Here is a 10,657-nt window from a genome sequence, read left to right on the forward strand (position 1 = left end):
CATTCTCCTAATGAATAGAGTGATTTGTTCTAATGGTGTTTGTAAATAGGATATCATGTCTGCATCTTGTTCCCCAATTAACTATTAGGAAGCATGTACGCAATGTGTTAATTATTGAAACTGTCCAACCAATTTGATTTGAAACTGTCTCATTGCTATTTGTTTATCAATAAAATTATGGGAAAAAATAATAATAATAAACAGGTACCAGTGAACAAGAAAAGGGTGTGTGAAAGAAATCACCCTATGTTGTCACCAAAACCTGCTTCATTTTCTTCTCTGTGGGATCACAGAAAGCCCACATTTCCCAGCCTTCCTTGAAGTTAGACTGACGTTATGTGATTGGATTCTGGCCAATGGGATGCAAGAGGGAAACATATAAATCACTTCTGCCAGGCTTTGCCATTAAAAACTTGTTGAGCAATCTTTCTCTATTGTCACCTTCAGTAACAACCACGGAGGCCATTTATTTAGGTGGCAGGATAGACGCATCTGGCTTCCTGGATTCACTTCATGCCTGAGAACTGTCCTGGGGAATGGCCAGTTCACAATGGACTGTGCAAGAGTGACCCAGACACTTCCAATGCTTAAGACACTGTGACTTGTAGCCTAATATTTTTCGGCCATGTAGTGTATCCTGTCCTGACTAATATATAAATTAGTACCAGAAATGGGGTTTGCTAAACTAAAGATGTCAATTACAGTGTCATATATCAATGAGAGAAATAATACCAAGATTGGTAAGAATAGTAGACCCACGGTATGCAGTATGTTAGTTACTCTTCTCCTGCTGAGACAAAATTCCCGACATCCAAAGTTAAAGGAGGCTTATTTCAGTTCACAGATTGTAGAAGTTTCAGTCTGTAATAAGCTGGTTCCAAAGCAGGATGGCACGGCCCAAGAGCACTGCAGAGGAGAATCAGTTCATGACAGGGCAGAAAGAAGGTAGCAGGCAGTGAGTAGTAAGCAGCACTCCTGTTCCTTCATATTCCATCCAGGCTACAAGTCTGTTGATTGGTGCCACCCACCCCCAGGCCAGGGCTTCTATTTCCACACCCTTAATCTCAGTATCATACCCCTAATCCACATTCCCACTCCCTAATCCAACTACCTCCAAAGCTCCCCCACTGTGGCCATGTGAGGCTTTGAGGGGATATCTAGACCTAATACTCTGTGAAATTTTCACTTGCAAACAGCAAGAGATAAGAATGAGGAAGCCTTTGAATAGCAAAGTGATTTGAGTTAAAGATTAGGTTGAGGATGCGGCCCTCCCCAAATTCCCAGGAACCTTAGAATGGCTTCCATTAAATTTAGTGAGCAAGGTACAGAGGTGAAAAGAAAGGAATGTAGCAGATATGAAAACTGTATCTTGAAGAGAACTTCAGGATGTGGCCATTAGCACAAGGAAGTGACTCCAAGCAGATGCATCAGTGGCCCATTTCATTTTAAGGGATTTGTACTGCCAAAGAAACCTCGAGCTTGGACCAAACAAAATCTTTCTTGAATTAGGTATGGAGATAAAACAGACCTTAGGCTCCCTCCAGGAGCAGGAAGCAAGCTGAGAATGTTCATGACCCCCTCAAGAGGGGATTTCCTCAGACCCATTTAGATAAGGCAAATGAAGATAGATGACAGAATAAAAGAACCAAGTAAGAGTGGAACATGAGTCAAGAAAAATGAAGGAAAAGGAGAAAACACGGAACATCATGTAGGAATCTTCTGCGCCGCCAGGTAGAGGGCCTTCACTATAGGACCTGAGAATTACTATGGACTAATGGTTGCTTCCCTTTTCCAACCACTAGTATTTCCTCAGGGATCCTGCTCCTGCTCCACCACTGGACTGGGCCTGGGGGCTGGGCTGCCGAGGGGCTGCCCTGTTTCGCTGATAGTTTAGCAGACTAAGAGAAACAACATCTGGGCCTGAAGGGGAACAACTCAGTGTCACCAGGGTTTCAGGGGCCTTTTGGGAGTAACAAAACACCCTGAAACTTAGCAACCTGAGCAATAATTGGTTATTTCTCACAATTCCCTAGAATCCTGGCAGGGCTTGGCTGGGTGAATCCTTGGCTTTCTGGCACTGGCTGGAATCATGGGCCTAACTGCCTTCAGCTGGCAACTAGACCAGGAGCGCTTCCCTTGTGAGTCCAGTGCTAGGTGCTCTTCCGCATGGCTTCCCTCATTCCTGATCTAAGCTATCGCCCCTCCTCTTGGATCCAGGCAGGACTTCTGGCTCCTTTTGGCCAACAGTACATGACAGAAGTGATGTCATGTCTGTCCACTCTGGGCATGGTCCTTGGGAAGAGCTGGCAGCTCATGCCTTTGTTCCCTGGGAGACTAGTGGTGTGCTGCAAGGAAGCTGATATTGAGCAGATCCAACTCATACTCAGAATGGACCTTGGGTATTATGTTTTGGGTCTTAAATGCCTCCCAAAGGTCATTGTAAAGACTTTGTCCCCAGCCTGTAGTACTATCAGGGAAATGGAGGAACCTTTATGAGGTGGCACCCTCGTGGAAGGAAGTAAAGTCATGGGGCTGTGCCCTGGAAGCAGGTACTGGGACCTGGTGAGTCTCTGGATCTCTGTCTCTCTCTCTCCCCCAGCCTTCATGAGGTGAGAAATTCTGCTTCATCATATCCTCCATCCGCCATGATGTTTCTACCTTCCCTCAGACCCACAGATAGCAATGAAGCAAACAGACTGTGGGCTGCCATGAGCCAATGAAGCCATGAGCCCAAGTAAGCCTTTCCTCCTGTGAGTTGATCATCTCAAGCATTTTGTCACAGGGACACAAAGCTGACTGACATACCAGGTGTCTTAGTTACTTTCTCATTGCTTGGACAAAGTACCCAACCCCCACAAGTGAAAGGAGAAGGGACTTATTTGAACTCAGAGTTTACAGGGGTCTTAGTTGGTAGTCAGCTGGCTCCAAGGCAGGGCAGCAAGGCAGAGGGGTGAGGCAGAGAAGAAAAAGAGGACATGGCAGGGCCATGGGAAGAGGGAGAAGTCAGGGGAAGAGGGAGCTAACCCCTTGCAGCCCACAGCCCCAGTGAGCCACTTCCTCCCAGCTCTACCCCATTAGTGGACTGAGCAGTGATGAGGGTCACACACCCCTGATCCTGTCCCCTCCCCAAAGTCTCACCTAGGAGTGCATGAGGCTTTGGGGGGACATCGAGATACAAACCCTAACACCAGGCAATGTAAAATTCTAACACTTCAGTGTCACTCTCATACTGTAAATAAGTGTCATTTTTGAAGTCTATTTAATGTCACCTTTCTGTGCTTTTTCTTGGTGATTTTGCTGTCAAAATGACGCAAGTGTAGCACTGATGCACTAATGTTTCTGAGCACAAGAAGCTTGCAATGTGCCTCACGAACAAAACACACATGTCCAACAGATACATGTCGCTCCTTAGGGCATGAGGTATAGAGCCACTGGAGGCCAGTTCAATGTTAATGAATTAATAAAATATATTAATTAAGGTGCCTTTAAACAGAAATACACACAAAATAAGGTAAAGATTGATTGTCAAAACAGTGACCAGAGGGGCCAGGGAGATGGCTCAGTGGAATAAGTGCTTCCCTGGCAAGTGCAAGGGCCTGAGTTCAATCCCCGGTTCTGCCAAAAAAAAAAGGGGGGGGGCGAGGAGATGGCTCAGTGGAATAAGCACTTTCCTGGCAAGTGCAAGGGCCTGAGTTCAATCCCCGGTTCCACCAAAAAAAAAAAAAAAAAAAAAAGTGACAAGAGGCTTACAGGAACCTAACCCTGTATTTTCCGTATGACAGACGGCTCCATATTTGCAAATTCAGTGTTCACGGAGATGTTAGAGAAATAGCCACCTTGAGTGGTGAGAACTGACTATACCCACATTCAGTTCTCCTCTTCTTTCCGAGTATGGCAGGGAGTCACTTTTCCCAGAATCCTTGCCATTAGGGGGCACCAGCAGCTGGCTGTATACACTGAAATGTAAGTAGCAGGCCAAAGACTTCAAGGGTCACTGTGGTGCCTCAAGAAGTGATAAGCAAGCCTGGCCAGATAGCTCAGTGGATTAAAGGGCCTGCTTAGGCAGATGCAGGGGCCAGGGGTTGATCCTCAGCGTACAGTGCCGGGCCTGCCCCTGGGGCGCGCTGAGACAGCAATTAAGACTGGGCATGGTGGCTTGCTGCTGTGATCCCAGCACTTGGGAGGCTGAAAAACAGGAAGAATCACTACAAGTCTGATCTGTGTAGTGAGACCCTGTAGACCCTGAACTAGATGCTTCTTTTTTTTTTTTTTTTTTTTTGTACTGGGGATTGAACTCAGAACCCTGTGCTTACCAGGCAAGCACTTATTCTACTGAGCTATCTCTCTTACCCCATAGATGCATTTTTTTAAAAAAGTGATAAGCATCAAAAAGGGCTTGGTTCAAGTGATGACATCTCAGAATGAAGGCAGTTTGGTCCCTCGAGCTATACTGGAAAGAGAAAGACTGTAACAGCCTTCATCAGTCATCTTATAAGCAAGAACTCAATTCTCATTATCCTCAGCCACAGAGCAGGTGAGGGGTCCCTTCTTGTCCCGCCAAGCCTACTCTTTCCTGAGTAAAACAGAGTTGGAAACACCCAGTGTTCAGCTTTTCCAAGCTCACCTTCTCTACCAGTTGGGATCTTGCCACGCAGCAGTAGCGCTGAGCTACTTCCACGTTCTAACATCTATCTGTCAATAAAGCCGCAGACATTAAACGTGAAAGTTAGCTCACCTCTCCCTCCCCATCGCTCATCAAAAAAGAGGCGCGAGGGGCGGGGTGTTGCTCTGCAGCAGTCTCCTAGCGTGCCCTAGCCTATGGGTTCTATCCTGGTCACCACACGAGCACACATAGAGGAGTGATAGATGGCTCTGATTTATTTATTCACTGGTTAAAAAAGAAAAGCACAGGAAGGACTGATTTCTCAGAAGGAATTCCAAAGGGGAACCAGAAATTTAAACTTCTCATGATTCACTCCGATCAGCCTCATATCTAAAGCTCTGTTCTTGTAAATAAGCTTCAAAAATGTGTCTGCTTATGTGAAGTATGCTCTACACCCACGTGGGCTCGCTTGTTTATAGCGGGTATTATGGCCTGCGCCTGTCTTCTTGTAGACAAAGAAGTCGCCAAACACACAGCGATAAGAAGAGCAGGACCTTTCTGGAGCGCTAGGGATGAAAAGAAGCCACGGTCTGATCCAGGCTGGAGGATGTGAAGGGGGAGTCAGAAAGGAGGCTGTGGGGGAGGGGAGAAGGGCGATGTTAGTGGAAAGAGGATCACAAGGGAGCTCTGGGACGTCTCTGGTGTCTGGGCCGGCTGAGCCTACACTGAGGACGTGCAGTCAGGCGGTGTTAGTCCATAGCTAAGGGATTATCCCAGAGACAGGCAGAAGGCCAGGCGCTCCTCCCAGAGAGACGTGGATCTGGCCACCACGTGCAGATGCGCTTGTTTGTCTGCATTCCAACTGGGCCCTGCCCTTGTGGAACTTCCTGTGTTTCCACGAAAAGAACCTGGGTTATGGAATCAGACAGCCCTGCTTCAGCCCAACTCTGTCTCGTGCCCATTGTGTCACCCTAAGCAAGTCACTCAATGTCTCTGGGTCCCACGCTCCCAGGTGGCAATAATAAGACCTGGAGCAGGAGGCCTCCTCCCAGCCCCTCTTCAACCACAGCACGTACCCTGACGGTGACTGCACTTATCGAAGGATTTTGTACCTTAGGCTGAGTAGGACCTCTCCTACCCCCTCCATCTGCAAAAGCAGAAAGGAAAATAAAACAAACAGAACAAAGTCTCCCATGTCCTAATCCCTGTGATAACTTAGATGGCAAAAAGGATTTTGTAGAAATGAGTGCCTCAAGGATCCTGAGATAGGGAGAATCTCCTGGACTACTCCTAAGGCCCCTAAATGCTGTCACCAGTGTCCTTATCACAAGGAGGCTGTGGGAGATGATGGAGAGTGGAGGAGGAGGCCACGAAAGCTCAAGAGGCAGGGGATGGAGTAAATCAGTCACAAGTCCAGGAAAAAACAGCAGCCGCCAGGAGCTGGAAGAGGTGTGGAACAGAGTCTCCCCTGAGCCCGCAGAGCGAGCTTGGCCTGGAGGGTGCCGACTTCAGCTGAGTGTTATGGATTCGGGACTTCCACCTCCCAGAATCATGAGCCACCAGGTTTGTGGTCATTTGTTACAACGGCCATAGGACACAGTGGCTGAGCTTGTAACCCAAAGAGAGAGTGAAGAAAACAAAAGCCAGGCACCACACCCACGCTGTGAAAAGAGGCCCTTGGGTCCTTGGGTGGGGTTGGAGAAACTCAGCGTAGCTCTAGCTGGTGTTGCCCTGGGTCTGTCACGTGGGCACTCCTGGAGCTCTTTGCTTTGTCTCCTCACAGGAGGCATCCACACAAGGAAAGGAGTGAAATCAGCATCATTTCCTGCTCCGCCTTCAGCACAGACTGCCCCTCTTCCAGAAAGACAGGGCTGGCCTGTGGCACTATTGCTCAGCTCTGCTCTCTGGCTATACCGAGGGACCATGACCTCACCCTACAGCTTGTACCTCCCCCACCCCAGGGGAACAGCCCCAAGCCAGGTCTCAGGGATGCCAGCAGAGTTAATCATTGTGAAGGGCGTGAGCACCATGGAAATACGAAGCTGCATGAGACAACCACTGACCATTTAGATCTGGGAAAGCAGTCTTGCTGAAGGCTAACGACATTGCTTCCTATTCCATGGGGCATGTATTATAGTGACTAGACAGGCTACAGCTTTTCAACTTGTAGCACAACCAACCCTCTGATGTGGCATCTCCCTGCTGCCCCTGCATGCAACCCGGTTGATTTTAGTAGATCTCAGTGGCTGCCAAATGTCGCCTTTACCGTGCCATGCTCTCGCCTTTCCCACAGTGTTCAAGAGTGCTACTAATTGTGGCCTGGGCTATGGGGACATCCACAATTGGACACTGTTGGTTGCCAGGCAAATGAAACTTAGATTTCAAAGGAGAGGGGACACCAGTTCCTCCTAGACATATGCCACAGAAGCACACAAGAATCTCAGCTGATGACCCAGTAGTTTAAAAAAAGATATGATTACTTTATCACCCAAACCATTTCTACTTCCTTTTAGGCACACAGTTAAACTACATTTCCCAGTCCCTTTGCAGTTGGGTGTGGCCATAAGACTGTTCTAGCCAGTAGCAGGCAGGCAGATATGGGAGTGGCTCAGCTCAAAAACCTCCCATGCCACTTTTTTTTTTGACATTTTATTTTACATATTTATTTATTCTAAAATTTGAATTACATATAATTTTCATATGGTACAAACTATTCAGCTAATACTTTTCAAGTATCTAAAACTAATTTTTAAATTCTTTTTTTCCATAATTTTATTGAGAAACAAATAGCAATGAGACAGTTTCAAGTCAAATTGGTAGGACAGTTCCAATAATTAACATGTTACATACTCTCTTCCTAGTGGTTATTTGCTGCACAAGATGCAGACATGATATCCTATTTACAAACACCATTAGAACAAATCCCTCTATTCATTAAGAGAATGTAACTATATATCTATCCTAACCATTTTGGGGGGCCTGTCCCATAGCTCAGTTCTTTAAGTGGCTGCTTCAACAAAGCAGTCAGGCTCTGGTTGCTGTGGTTCGATCCCCACAACTCAAGCCAGCCAAACCTGCCCTGGAGGCATTCGGAGCAAAAAAAAAAAAAAAAAATCCTTATCCTAACCATTTTGAATACACAGATACAAAATGGACATTCATCTGTATCCCCTTTTTTGTTTAGTTCTGTCATTTGAATATTATAGGTGTGTTAACCCAGCAAAATCTTCTAGAAGAGTCCAGTAGTCCATAATAGTACTGGGTCTTCCGCTTGACTCCCATGCCACTCTTGCGTGCTCTTTGGACCTCCTTTCTTGCCAGTAGGTTATCAGGCTTTAGTGCAACCTTGGAAATAAGTGGCCGAGCATTCTGCTTTGTCCCTGTTTTAACACTGGAAGTCCATATTCAGGGAAACCCGTTGGTTGGAGACAAACTGAGGAGATTGGTCACCCTTACTTGAAATGGAAAGTGACAGAGCCTCCACTGGCCATCAGCCTGGAGCCGGTCCCTCTCCAGTCAGCATTGTCTGGTTTGCAATGTGTGTGAGTGAAGAACAAACTGAGATTGGCTACTTTCTGTGTTACGTCAGCTGGTGTAAACTTAACTGATGTATATCACCCAATACTCTTGGAAGAGCAGAAAAATAACCTATGCACCAGGGCTATTTTAAGAAGACAGGCACCAGTTCTAAAAAGGAAGACTATATACTATCTGGGAGAGTCCTGGTTTATATTTGTGGTCTCAGTGTAATTAGTAATAGTATTTCCTTTTGATTCTCAAAAATAGCCCGCTTGCTCAGTATCTAACATGGCCACAGAGAATTTATAGTATGAGTACACACCTCAAATGCTGTTTTGAAAAAAAGCTTGTGAATCAAATCGTATTTTAAATGCAATTATGTAAGAAAAAAATTTCTGTAATAAAAGCAATGACTTCATAACTAATGCTCTAAGTTCAGATCTCGAGCTGTTGGGTCTTCTTTGTATTAGACACTCTGTGATAATCATCCTGAAGTCTAAATTTTTTTTTAAAGGGATCAAACTCAGGACCTTGCGCTTACCAGGCAGGGGCTTATATCACTGAACTATATTCCCAGCCCCCTTTGGTTATTTTTTTCTTTTTTAAGACAGGGTCTTGCCATGTAGTTTAGGCTGGACTTGAACTCACTATGTAGCCAGGCTGGCTTTGAACTCATGATGATCCTCCTGCCTCAGCCTCCTAAATGCTGAGATTACAGGCCTGAGCCACCACACCCAACTCTAAATTTCTTATACACTTTGTTTGAGGAATTATTGGTCATCTAACACTTTAGGTTCTTTCAACCAATCAAAAATTATATCTGTTGTGCTTTTGGCCCATCCAGACAGTGGAATATTATTAATCAATAAAAATAAATACACTCTATCAAGCCATAAGCAGACATGTAGGAGCCTTAAATGCATATTACTATGTGAAAAAACCTAGCCTGAAATGGCTATGTATATATGGCATTCTGGGAAATGCGAAACTATGGAGATAGTAGAAGACTGCCGGGGGGTAAGGGGCAGGAGGGAAGGATGAATAGGTGGAGGGAGGACGGGGGAGTTTTAGGGCAGTGGACCTGCCTGTACTATACTGCCATGCACCAGGTAAGAGCCATACAGTGTCCAAAGCAAAGACTAGACCCTAAGGTAAACCAAGGATTCTAGGAAACAGTGATGCACCAATATCGACTCATCTCTACAACAAAAATACAAATTAAAGTGAGGTGTTTTTGTTTCTTTTTTCTGTATTTAGGACAGGGTCTACAGGGTCTCACTACGTAGATCAGACTCATAGTGATTCTTCTGTTTTCAGCCTCCCAAGTGCAGGGATTACAGGTGTGTACCACCATGCCCAGTCTCAATCCCATCTCAGGGCACCCTGGGGGCAGAGCCGAACAACACACATGCCAGTGATCAAACCCCAGTAGCTGCACTCTGCCTAAGCAGGATCTTTAGTCCGCTGAGCTATCAGACCAGCCCTAAGTGAGGTATTAATTAACATGAGAAACTCAAGCCAGGCATGATAGTGCATGCTTGTAACGCCAGCACTCTGGGAAGCTGAGGCAGGAGGATTGCAAGTTCAAGCCTAGCCTGGAAAATTTAGCCAATTAACAAAACCTTGTTTCAAAATAGAAAATTTTTCCAAGGTAGGGGATGTAGTTCAATACAAAGATCCTCCATTCAACCCCTGCTACCTCAAATAAAAAAAAAGAGAAACCAAGACAAGAGAAGGGGGTACACAGAAACCGTACTTTCCGTGAAGTGTTCCCAACTTCTCTAAAATAGTTGCTTCAAATAATTTTTCAGATTAAAAGAAGAATAGTATCTCAGCTCTCAGAAGAGACACATGGTTCCTTTGGCCCTGGAACGCACAAAAGAGTGCCCAGAGGGGCCACACTGCTGTAGGGGACAGGCTGCTTCCCGGGGTGGAAGGCATGAAGAGACCAGGGCAGATGCCCCAGGGAAATGTCCCCAGTGCTGTGGGGCCTGCAGCATCGGTGCACAGAGGACCAGGGGAGGTGGCTTGGGGTTGAAGCCCATGAACAAAGCCCCCTCAGGGCCAGAAGTAAGTGGGCCAGGCCACAGGAGGAGGGTCCTCCCCAGGGAGCCAGCCTCACTGGACCATTGGAGCAGGAGGCTGCGGGGCCCAGCTGGACTCTGCTTACCGCGCAGTTAAGTGAGAACAAATCCAGAGCAAACACTTGCAATATTTAGAGCTTTCGGATGCCCATGTTTTATTCATGCACATTAGCATGGGGTCTGCAGGCCCCTGGAGTCTGAAGGAAATGAGAAAATCACAGAATGTCAGGGCTAGAAGAGGCCTGGGGAGTGATCTAATCCAGGCCTTCTTTCTGCAAAGGAGGAAATTGAGCCCCGCAGAGGGAGGCGACCTAAGGCTGGAAGGAGAGAAAGAAGGAGAGAGAGAGAGGGAGAGACACAGACAGACAGACAGACAGACAGACAGACAGACAGACAGACAGACAGACAGAGCGAGAGCAATCCCAGTTAGGTCTGAGGCCTCACACCTGCT

This window comes from Octodon degus, unplaced genomic scaffold, assembly GCF_000260255.1.
Source record: "Octodon degus isolate 3935 unplaced genomic scaffold, OctDeg1.0 scaffold00232, whole genome shotgun sequence".
Taxonomy (NCBI): domain Eukaryota; kingdom Metazoa; phylum Chordata; class Mammalia; order Rodentia; family Octodontidae; genus Octodon; species Octodon degus.